This window comes from Apodemus sylvaticus, chromosome 11 (genome assembly GCF_947179515.1).
Source record: "Apodemus sylvaticus chromosome 11, mApoSyl1.1, whole genome shotgun sequence".
In the NCBI taxonomy this organism is placed as follows: Eukaryota; Metazoa; Chordata; class Mammalia; order Rodentia; family Muridae; genus Apodemus; species Apodemus sylvaticus.
The window spans coordinates 78,963,023-78,974,943 of record NC_067482.1 but is presented as its reverse complement, the minus strand read 5'-3'; the positions used below and the strand labels follow the sequence as shown (position 1 = coordinate 78,974,943).

Genomic DNA, 11,921 nt, shown 5'->3' with positions numbered 1-11,921 from the left:
CACAGTAATTTTAAGTAGTTCCATTTTTTTCCCTGTTTCTCCATTCTTCACAATTTTGACATCCATGGTAACTACTCGGCTGTGACTGTAGAGGCCCCAGCTGTGAGGTCTCTTGCATCTCTGTGTGTTTAGATGTGGGTCCTGGGTTTTTTGTCAGGAACGGTGAAGAACAGGGCTGTGTCCTCCTCAGTATACCCTGTCAGGAGGCATGTGACACTGCTTCCCATTCTATTATTAGTGTGTAACCTTTAACACTTGGCCAGGATGGTGCTTGGCAGGTTTCTCTGCTGCAGATTTAATGACTTTTATGATTTTTAAATTGCTAAGTAATTAGTGTTTTTCTTTAAAGATTTAGGTTTTTTTTTTTTAAATCAAATGTATGCTGTGTGTCTGTGTGAGTGTGTACTACATACATATGGGTACCACGGGTGTCAGATGCACTGCAGCTGGACTTACAGGCAGCTGTCAGCCCCGTGGGTGCTGGGAATCAAACTTGCACCCTCTGGAAGAGCAGCACGCACACGTGCACGCGCACGTGCACGCTCTAACTGCTTGCTGGTCAGTGTTCAGCGGGCCTCAGGGCACGGCTGCTTGGGAGGTGAAAAGCTTATCTGTTCACGTGGGAATGCTGGAGCTGGCTCAGGGGTCACTGGGCCGGGCCGAGGAGGTTCTCTGACTCTTGGACATCCAGCTCTGCTGGGAGTCACAGAAGAGTGGAGTCAGGGGATCCGCAGGTGCAGGCAGAGGGCAGCGCCTAGCTGGGACCAGGGAGCTCTGGCTCAGCTCGGCAGTGATTGTCCTGAGCTTGGCAGCAGTTGTATGGGTGTGCAGATGGGCCTTCTATGGGAGATTTGGCTGCGGCTCTGTAGGATGGCCATGGTAGATGAAAGAGACAGTCCATGTTTATCCGTGTTGCTTATTGTCTGTTCAATGTGGAGAATGGTTGCACATTGTATCTGTACCAGCTTCTCAGGGTGGGCCTGAGATTAAATACCTTTTGCAGGGAGGAATGTCTGGGAAGGGAAGCTTTATTGGCAATGCCCTCATTAGCATGGAGAACTCAGGCCTACATGACCACAGGTCAGGGTACTGCATGTGGGGACTGTGGCATGTGTTTCAGATCAAGAATCTGGTAGGGAGCGGGGTGTCACCTAAGTCTCAGGAGTCACCTAAATCTCAGGTTTGTGCCCACTGAGTTTCCGGGTCTCAGCCTGCTCTACCCACCAAGCTTCCTGGCATGGTTTTACTGTCCCACAACTGCTGAGCCATCTCTTCAGCCTGGTAGGTATTTTCATGAGCAGACACACTGAGGCTGTGTGAACTCCCATTCCTTGACGAGCGTCTCATCACGGTATTAGGATTCATGGCTTTCATGACTGCCAATATGTGATTTTTCAGTGAGCACCACCTCTTCCGCATTTCTCGGTGCCCACTGTCTAGGATCCTATATTTATTTATTTATCTGTTAATTTCTATGTGTCAGCATGATCCTGTGGAGTTCAAGATTATTATGTATTTTGATGTGCAAATGCCCAGCATTGCTTGAGGGATGTTTCCATTTTGTGTTATTATTATTACTATTTAATATGTATGGATATTTTGCCTAAATGTATGTCTATGCCCCACATATATGCTTTGTGTCTATGGAAGCCAGCAGAGGCCATCAGAGCCTGTGGAAATGGAGTTACAGACAGTTGTGAGCTACCACATGGGTGCGAGGAATGGAGCCCAGGTCCTCTGGAAGAGTAGCCAGTGATCTTAGCCACGGAGCCATCTCTCCATCTCCATCAGGGAATCTTTTGTTCCAAATATTGGCAATTTTCTATTTCTATTATGAATTCTACAGTGGTGCTACCTCATCACTGTTTTCACAGTTATGAGAGGGATACGTGTGTAAACTCAGCTTCCCCTCTTCAGCCATTTGGCCCCCTAATGTTATAGTTTGCTCACTATTAATTAAATGCGTGAGTTGAGTCTCTAAGAGAACTCTATACACGGAATTAGAATTTGATACGGGCTTAGCAGTGATAGGAGAAGCCCAGAGTGAGTGAGTTGCCTGGGTAACGTGACAGTTCCACTGGCCTGTGGGAGGGAAATGCCTGCTTAGAAGGGCTACATGAAGGCAGAGAGGCCGACACACAGGGCAGAGGAACAGCATATCGGTAAAGGGAACCCCCTATGCACAGGGCACACACAGCCAGGAAAGCGGCAGGCTGCAGTCGGGGGAATGAGCTTGAGTAGGACTGAAAACATCTGGTCTATTGAAAGAGAAAAGGTAGGTAAGGAAGCGGTGTCAGAATGCTCACCGGGCTTAGAATGTTCAGAAAGGAATTGTCTAGGACAGGCAATGAGGTACACAGGTAGGTGGGGAAGCCGTGGGTGCTTCTAGATGAGGCTCCTGTGGCCTGGTATGGGGGGAGGGAGGGCAGCTGGGGCCGAGTGGATGGATCTGAGAAACAGCAAGGGCATGAGAGGAAGACTTGGATTCAACCTGTTGAAGCCCAGGACTGAGGCTCAACCCAGCTTACAACTATAATGACGTGAAAAGGCATTGTGGGTTCATCATTTTGCATGGGCAAACAAAGGACATCCGGTTCATTCACATACTACTTGGCAAGATGTCTCAGTGAAAGCCAGGCAGCTGAAACACTGGCTTGCTAGTCTGCAGCAGGCTTCTGATCTGATCTCCGGCAGTGCCGAGCCATTGCCAGGTGGCAATGATCCTCTGGTGCCTCAGTGGAACCACAGAGGCGCGTCTGATGGATGCTCAGTGAGTGGTACTGACGCGGTAGACTGAGGTGTCCAGGTCTGTTCCCCTGTGACTGTGTAATATCCCAGCATTGGTCCACTCCACCCTTGTGTTGTTTCGAAGCCCTTCCTAATGCTCACCTAGAGGCAGGTGGGAACAAGACAGGCCTGGGTCTCATGGAACTTGGGGATTAGCTTACAAATAGTATACAGTCTGTCACTAGGCAAAATGAAATATTATTTCTGGATACCGATCCTGGTATTCTCCATCTAAAGATGCCTGACCCACTGACCAAGAAACATATATTATTCAGCTTTCTCATTTCTGCACTAAAGTGCCTGACAGTCATGGCTCTGATCTTGGCTCACGGTTCTGGTCACTTGGTTCCATCTACTTGGGCAGAATATCAGAGCGCTGAGAGTGGGGTAGAGGGGAGCAGTTCACCGTGGGGGAGGCGAGTGGCAGCACTTGGCTGGGCTCCTCTGTTTGCCCACCTCCAATCCATCTGGGTCTCCAGCCTGTCCACGTTCAGAGTCACAGCAGAGGTGTATCTCACCAGCCTGCAAGATAGTCTTAAATTAAGCTTGTTGAGCTAATCCCATACCATGGTCCTAACCCTGGCTCTGAGGTCAACCAGTTGTACAGGCTGGAAGTAGATTTATCATTCACTGGACTTTCCCATTTCTGTAAACTGGGGTTGATTCTAACAGGTGCCATCCCCACAGGCACATGTGATAAATACATGATGCTAAACAACTTCTGCACCGTCCACTTTGAGGGCAGTGTGAGGATCAAGAGTCACACGGTTGACAGTCCCCAGGGATTGGGGTGCTGTGTGGATGTAAGCTGCATGGATAAAATGCTTGCCCATACCTTGTGTCTGTCATACCCCAGGAGCTAATTTCACGTGGTGAGCTTCAGGAACAGGAGACTGCCTTGCAAGCCTCCTGTTATGCTTTCATTAAAATGTACATATATTTAAGTGTCCTTGTAGCTTGGCCCTTATTTAGCATTTCTCGAGGGAGACTTTAAATGGCAAAAAAATCGAGGCCAGGCAAAATGAACCAGGTCAGGTCTCACAGTGACATTCCACTTTCTGGATCGAATCTAAGTGGTGGCTTCTGTTTGCTGGCCTCACGTGGCAATTACAGAGCTGCATCCAGACAGCTCTGATGGATTTGGAGAATAAATGGAGGCTGTGGGGAGACAAGTCTGTGGATGTCTGTGGGCAAAGCTGATGGTGAACTCGTGGCTCTGTCCCATGGGGCCTCCATCGGGCCACCCTGTGTCTGTTGTTTTCTCTGCCATTTACAGAGGCTGTATATGGAAAAGGGAAGAGTATTCTTACCTGGTGTGTGCATGTATGTATGTGTGTGTGCATATGTGTGCCTGTGCATGTGTACATTCACTTGTGTGTGCATGTGTGAGTACTTGTGTGCATTCGTGTGTGTGTGTGTGTGTGCACGCGTACACACGCACATGCACTCGCAGAAGTCAGAGGAGAGCTTCTCAGGAATCGGTTTTCTCCTTCTATGGTAAAATCCAGGGATCCTACTCCAGTGCTCAGGCTTGCTTGGTAAACAAATGCCTTTACCCACTGAGTTGTCTCGCTGGCTCTGGCTTTTAAATCCTTCCACTTTTAAATTGGGTTGCTTTCCAATATGGAGGCTCTTCAAAAACTTTAAAATGAAATGTCTCTATATATGACCCAGTGATCCCAATCTTGGGCAGTCACCCAAAAGAATTGAAGGTAGGTTCTCAAAATAATGTTAGCACTCCCATGTTCAGCATTATTTAGAACAGCCAAAATACAGGAAATAACCCATATCCATCAGCAAATGAAGGCTTAAGAGGTGGGTGTGTATACATGTGATGGAAAACCGTCCGGCCTCACAAAGGTAGGGTCTCCTCCCGTCTGTGTCAGGCACAGATAAGCCTGGAGTGAAATAAGCCAGTCACGAGAAGATACACACTGCATGATTCCACTTGTGAAAGAATCTTATCTTAACCAGTTGAACCAACCAGAGCAACGATTACAACTGGTTGCTGGGGACAGACATTTCAGGCACACAAGAAGAATGGGTGCTGGTCCCCGCTGCACAGCCCTGCCTGTCGGGGAAGATGCTGTACACCTAAATATGCAATGAGGATAGATTCCGTGTTAGGCTCTCATGTTAAGCACTTGAAGAGCCTGGCTGGAGAGGTGGCCCAGAGGTTAAGAGCACTGGTCACACGTGGGGGGTCACAGTCACTCATAACTCCAGTTCCAGAGGATCCAGCATCTTCTTCTGGCCTCTGTAGGCACCAGGCGTGCACATGGTACATAGACATAGCTGTAGGCAACACACACATACACACACACACACACACACACACACACACTTAAAAACAACCTTAAAACCTTGAAGTGAGAGAGATCCGTCTCATACTGGTTTTAGTTACCCCTCCACTTCCTTTATTTTCTTATTGTGGGTTTTTTGAGACAGGGCTCCAAGTAGCCCAGGCTAGCCTGGAACTCCTGTGACTTTGAGCTCCAACTCTCCCTGCTAGGTTGAAGGCATGTGCTACCATACTTGGGTTTCCTCTCCCTCTCCCCCCTCCCCCTCCCTTCCCCTCTCTGGGTGTGTCTCTGTCTCGAATCCTTTCCCTATATTGGACAGACTCATTGTAACTCTGTCCCTCAGCTGGTGGCTTTTGTGTCTGCCTGAGATTAAGACACCTCTATAATATGTTAGTCTGTGCATACCAGGAGTCCAGGATCCAGAACTAGCATCGCAGGGCCTTTTGAGACTCTGTGCTGTCATTTACATTTCAGCCTAGCAGCAGAGCCTGGCAGTATTATCCACACAGCACTGGTTTCATGTGCATGAACAATGTAAAAGGTTGAGGGTATCACAGGGTATTGTGCCAGACAGTGTGTGCTAAGCTTTGGTTCTTTGGGGAAAGCTCCTGGGAAGTTGCAATGGAGACCCTAGCATGATAGAGCCATAGGGTATTGACCAGGGAAAGCTGCAGACCCGAGAGTTGACCCGAGAATGAGGCTACCGTGCTGCAGGCAGCAGAAGAGGAAGGGAAGGGCTCCCCACATCTTTTGATCTGCCATGAGCTGAAGATGGCAGACCTGCAGAGTTCCGTGCGTGCCCTTCTGAGTTTCGGCCCTGCTTTATTCTGACCACCCTTGCTGTGTCCCCATTCTTCCCCCGAACAGGACTGTTGATCCTGTGTCATCTGACATTGCAAGACTGTAACTTACATTCGATTGTATAAGATGCCACAGCTTAAAAGTTTGCTCTGAATCTCAGATGAGACTTGGTGTTTTAAATAATATTGGAATTTCTAGGTTGTGAAGACTTTTGAGGTTGGACTGAATGCATTCTGCATTACGAGGCGGCCATGAGCCCATGGGGAAGGGAAGGAAGGCTTTAGAATGATGTGCTTGGTTGTCAAGTTGACGAGGATAGAGAAGCGATGGCTAATATTGTCAGCTGGGCATGACTGAGAATTGCCTAGGAGAAACCGCACTGGGCAAGCCTGCGAGAGCCCATCATGACTAGGCTCATTGAGGAGGACAGACTCACCTAGAAGTGGGCAGCCCCAACCGGTGGCCTGGGGTCCAGAACTGAATAAGAAGGAGAAAAGCCAGCAGGGCTGGAGAAGGGCCGTTCTCTGCTTCCCACTGCAGATGTGAGGTGACCGGCTGCCCCAGGCTCCTGCTGCCGCAATACCCTCAAACCGTGAGCCAAGCGAGCCCCTCCCCCTCGAGTCGCTTTATCACAGCAACAACAAGAGAAGCCAAGACACCGCCTCTCCCTTCTACTGCCATCCTTTCACTGATTTGTTGGGAGTTTCACATCATGCAGTTTTCACGTCCTGCTTATCTCCTAAAACTCTCATATCCACCTTTGCCCCTGCAACCTCCTCCTACAATAAAACACACACGCACACGCACACACACCACCACCACCAATAACAACATCAACAAAAAGCATAGAAAACATCTCATCGTGGGAGCTGTAGTGTGTCACAGTGTGTGACCCACAGTGTATCCCTCTGTCCACAATCTTCATTTGCAAATGTTCACTGCAACAAGTCATTAGCCTGGTTTGAGATCTCTGAGTTCTGTGACACCATCAGTATCAGATCCTCATCAGGACTCCCCCTGCTTATGCTGTTGCCCTGTGTCATGGAGATCCTATAGCTTAGGAACAGCATGACAGGCCCTTTCACACATCCTAACCACTTGCAGATGATATAGATTTTGGGGTGGACCAACTCAGAGTCCTGCAGCTAGGCCTGGGTGGTAGCCGAGCTAGTCTGCCTGCCAGCTCTCCTTTATCTGTGCTACCAGGTGAGCTCTCTGGCACTGCTCTGGCTAGGACCATCTGTGGTAGTTTGAATATGCTTGGCCCAAGGAGCGACACTATTAGGAGGTGTGGTCTTGTTGGAGTGGGTGTGGCCTTGTTGGAGGAAATGTATCACTGTTGGGGTGGGCTTTGAGAACCTCCTCCTAGCTACCTTTGGATCAAGATATAGCACTCTCAGCTCCTCCTCCAGCATCATGTCTGCCTGGATGCTGCCATGCTTCCTGCTATGACAATAATGGACTGAACCTCTGACCCTGTAAGCCAGCCCCAACTAAATGTTGCCCTTTATAAGAGTTGCCTTGGTCGTGGTGTCTCTTCACAGCAATGGAAACCCTAACTAAGACACCCTCCAATGCCACCATTGGCAGAAGGCAGGGTCTGCTCTCCTGTTCTCATGTCTCCAGGGCCAGCTCACCTGCACCCACTCTTCCAGAGCCAGCTTCATTGTGCTACCTGGTCAAGGACTGGGGTCCACTCTCTCAAGTACTGCAGCCTGTGAGGGGCTGGGCCAGCTCTCCTGTTCTCGCACCTTGGGTCTGGTTCACCTGTATCCCCTCCACCAGGGCCAGTTCTACTGTGCTGTCCAGACGAGGTACAGGACCTACCCTCCTGAACACTACAACCATTGAGGGGGCAGGGCCATCTCTCCCATGTCCTAACCCCCAGGCCAGCTCTCCTGGCTACTGCAAGTGGCAAGGGAGGGGTGGGGAGGGCATCATCCTTGCAACCATACCACCCCCATGCCATACAAGTGGCATACCAGTCAGCTCAGCCCTGTTGTGCCCAGGTAAGGTCAGAGCTTGCTCTCCCAAGTGCTGCAGCTGGTGAGGGGCAGGACCAGTTCACCCGATCCCGTGACCCCGGTGCCAGCTGGTGCAATGCTTGCAGTTAGTGAGGGACAAAGTGGGGTGGGGGTGGGGAGGCAGCCACCTGCACCCAGGCCACCTCATGGCAAACCAGAGAGCTCTCCCGTGCTCTCCCCCTCAGAGCTGGCTCACCCACACCCTTACCATGAGGGTCAGCTCTCCTGCGCCATCCGGTGACATCAGGGCCTGCTCTCCTGCATATTCCAGCTGGCGAGGGGCAGGTCTAGCTCTCCTGAGCTTGTGACTTTGTGGGCAGCTTTCCTGGCTGCTGGAGGTGGCAAGGGGCAGCTGGCAGGGGTGAGGGGAACCTCTGTGCCTGTATCATCACACGGCATACAAGTGACTGACTCTTCTATACTCGTGTTCTCAATCCGGTTCACCCACATCCCTGCCACCAGGGCCAGTTCTGCTGTGCTGTCTGGGCGAGGCACAAGCATTCTCCTGAATGCTGTCCCTCTCTCCAGAGCACCACATCCAGTGAGAGGTGGGGCCAGTTATCACAGCTGCTGGACAGCCATGTGTCCCCAGCAGGTACCCCAGCCAGGGACATCCCAGTGTTCTCTATGAGGCATGAACATCAACACGGACCCCTGTTGTTGCATAGCCCAGATCCAGACATAGCCCTCAGCAGCGACTTGGGCTGGGACCTCACCATGCACGATCCCAGGTGGCTGGCTCGCCATTCACAACAGGCTGCTCCTCTCCGCCCTGAGTCTCCAGTTCTGTCTCTCTTTGTGATGCTTGAGCTACTCCATTTCTCTTTCCCGCCCATCTGTCCACCACATACTTGCACATTGTGGTGGCCCCTGCTGCAGGCTGGCCATGTGGATGCCAGGCTCCTGGGTGGCATCCTCCATCCACGCTGTATAGTGTGGTGGCGAGCAGGTGTCTATGGGCTGGAGGTCAGGCTTGTGGATGCCATGGGGGTTAGCCGGTCCCTGTCTTCTTCCTCCCGAGCTGCCTGCCTGGGCTTGATTTGATTTTTATGAGTCCTAGGCCTAAGTCAGCTTTGGCCAGCAAGCCAGATGTCAAGCTAGGACGAACAAAGGACTGCCATCTGCCCTCCCCTGACTGATAGAAGAGCAGCGCCACCAGCAAGGTGTCTCTTTGCCCATTGCCAGGGGGTCTGAGTGTTTTTTAAAAGCACTTTTTATCAAAGCATAACATTTAGGCAGCAAGATAGATAAAGTATAAGGCTTTATTTTTTTACCCAATGAATTTTTTTTTTTTTTTGCTTTTTCTTTTTTTTTTATTCGATATAATTTATTTACATTTCAAATGATTTCCCCTTTTCTAGCCCCCCCCACTCCCCGAAAGTCCCGTAAGCCCCCTTCTCTTCCCCTGTCCTCCCTCCCACCCCTTCCCAGTTCCCCGTTCTGGTTTTGCCAAATACTGTTTCACTGAGTCTTTCCAGAACCAGGGACCACTCCTGCTTTCTTCTTGTATCTCATTTGATGTGTGGATTATGTTTTGGGTATTCCAGTTTTCTAGGTTAATAACCACTTATTAGTGAGTGCATACCATGATTCACCTTTTGAGTCTGGGTTACCTCACTTAGTATGATGTTCTCTAGCTCCATCCATTTGCCTAAGAATTTCATGAATTCATTGTTTCTAATGGCTGAATAGTACTCCATTGTGTAGATATACCACATTTTTTGCATCCACTCTTCTGTTGAGGGACACCTGGGTTCTTTCCAGCATCTGGCAATTATAAATAGGGCTGCTATGAACATAGTAGAGCATGTATCCTTATTACATGGTGGGGAATCCTCTGGGTATATGCCCAGGAGTGGTATAGCAGGATCTTCTGGAAGTGAGGTGCCCAGTTTTCGGAGGAACCGCCAGACTGCTTTCCAGAGTGGTTGTACCAATTTGCAACCCCACCAGCAGTGGAGGAGTGTTCCTCTTTCTCCACACCCTCTCCAACACCTGCTGTCTCCTGAATTTTTAATCTTAGCCATTCTGACTGGTGTAAGATGAAATCTTAGGGTTGTTTTGATTTGCATTTCCCTAATGACTAATGAAGTTGAGCATTTTTTAAGATGCTTCTCCGCCATCCGAAGTTCTTCAGGTGAGAATTCTTTGTTTAACTCTGTACCCCATTTTTTAATAGGGTTGTTCGGTTTTCTGGAGTCTAACTTCTTGAGTTCTTTATATATATTGGATATTAGCCCTCTATCTGATGTAGGATTGGTGAAGATCTTTTCCCAATTTGTTGGTTGCCGATCTGTCCTCTTGATGGTGTCCTTTGCCTTACAGAAACTCTGTAACCTTATGAGGTCCCATTTGTCAATTCTTGCTCTTAGAGCATACGCTATTGGTGTTCTGTTCAGAAACTTTCTCCCTGTACCGATGTCCTCAAGGGTCTTCCCCAGTTTCTTTTCTATTAGCTTCAGAGTGTCTGGCTTTATGTGGAGGTCCTTGATCCATTTGGATTTGAGCTTAGTACAAGGAGACAAGGATGGATCAATTCGCATTCTTCTGCATGCTGACCTCCAGTTGAACCAGCACCATTTGTTGAAAAGGCTATCTTTTTTCCATTGGATGTTTTCAGCCTCTTTGTCGAGGATCAAGTGGCCATAGGTGTGTGGGTTCATTTCTGGATCTTCAATCCTGTTCCATTGATCCTCCTGCCTGTCACTGTACCAATACCATGCAGTTTTTAACACTATTGCTCTGTAGTATTGCTTGAGGTCAGGGATACTGATTCCCCCAGATTTTCTTTTGTTGCTGAGAATAGTTTTAGCTATCCTGGGTTTTTTGTTGTTCCAGATGAATTTGATACCCAATGAATTTTTATAAGGTGGAGGTCCCTTTTATTCTGAATTTATTTATCTTGTTTATTTAGCTTTTAAATGCAATGCATGTTTAGGGAGGCCTTGTCTTTTCAGCAGTGCTGGGGATTTAACCTAGGGCATTGCACATGCTAGAAAAAAGCTTCACCACCAAGCCATACACCTAAATATTTTATTCTAAAATCATTTTCAGATTAAGTCATTATTGAATAAATCTGATTTTTTTGGATTTTTTTTTAAAAAAAACGTGACTCACTGTGTATCCAGTAAGTGTCTGTGTCCCATGTGTGTGTCCAATGCCTGAGGAGGCTGAAGAGGGAGGGCCAACCCCTCGGACCTGGAGTCACACAGTTGTGAGTCCCCATGTGGGAGCTGGGGACTGAATCAGTGCCCTTACCACTGAGCACCTCCCCAGCTCTTAGATAATAATGCTTAGCTAGTTAATTGATAGTATTAGTATTTATTTTTGGACACTGGCAATCAAACCAGTGTTTCACCACAAGTGCTTTGCCCTTTTCTTATTATTTAAACAGTGCTTTGTAATCTGTAAGCCTGCTTCCTTACAAGGTAGAATGTTCTTTGAGACCGGTCTGTTTTCTAGAATATTTCCTTTTTATAGGTGCATTCATGATGACATTACTGAGTCACCACTTGGCAGACAGGTTGGGTGGGGATTAACAAGTGAGTCACCGTCTGCTTCAGCCCGCATAGGGAGAAGAACATAAGTCAGGGTGTAATCTGGATTCAAACTGACTACTTTTCAATTTTCTTTTCCTTTAAAAAGTTATTTATAACTTGGGGCTGGAAAGATGGCTCAGCAGTTAAAAGTACTGACTGCTCTTCCAAAAGTCCTGAGTTCAAATCCCAGCAACCACTTGGTGGCTCACAACCATCCGTAATGAGATCTGACACCCTCTTCTGGAGTGTCTAAAGACAGCTACAGTGTACTTACATATAATAAATAAATGAATCTTAAAAAATGTTATTTATTTTTAAAACGAGAACTCTGGCCGGGTGGTGGTGGCTCATGCCTTTAATCCCGGCACTTGTTAGGCAGAGGCAGGTGGATTTCTGAGTTCGAGGCCAGCCTGGTCTACAGAGTAAAGTTCCAGGACAGTCAGGGCTACACAGAGAAACCCTGTCTC

The 11,921-nt window shown here is 48.5% G+C and overlaps 1 protein-coding gene and 1 non-coding gene across 3 annotated transcripts in view; one reads left to right on the top strand and one right to left on the bottom strand.

Annotated features, from left to right (window-relative positions):
- The window catches only part of Osbp2 (oxysterol binding protein 2), a 154,282-nt gene that overhangs the window by 23,503 nt on the left and 118,858 nt on the right, over positions 1-11,921 (top strand). The window lies entirely within an intron of this gene.
- LOC127696893 (small nucleolar RNA SNORA48) lies at positions 8,963-9,105 on the bottom strand. Its single transcript, XR_007980342.1, has one exon. It is a non-coding gene; the product is annotated as a small nucleolar RNA SNORA48 (small nucleolar RNA).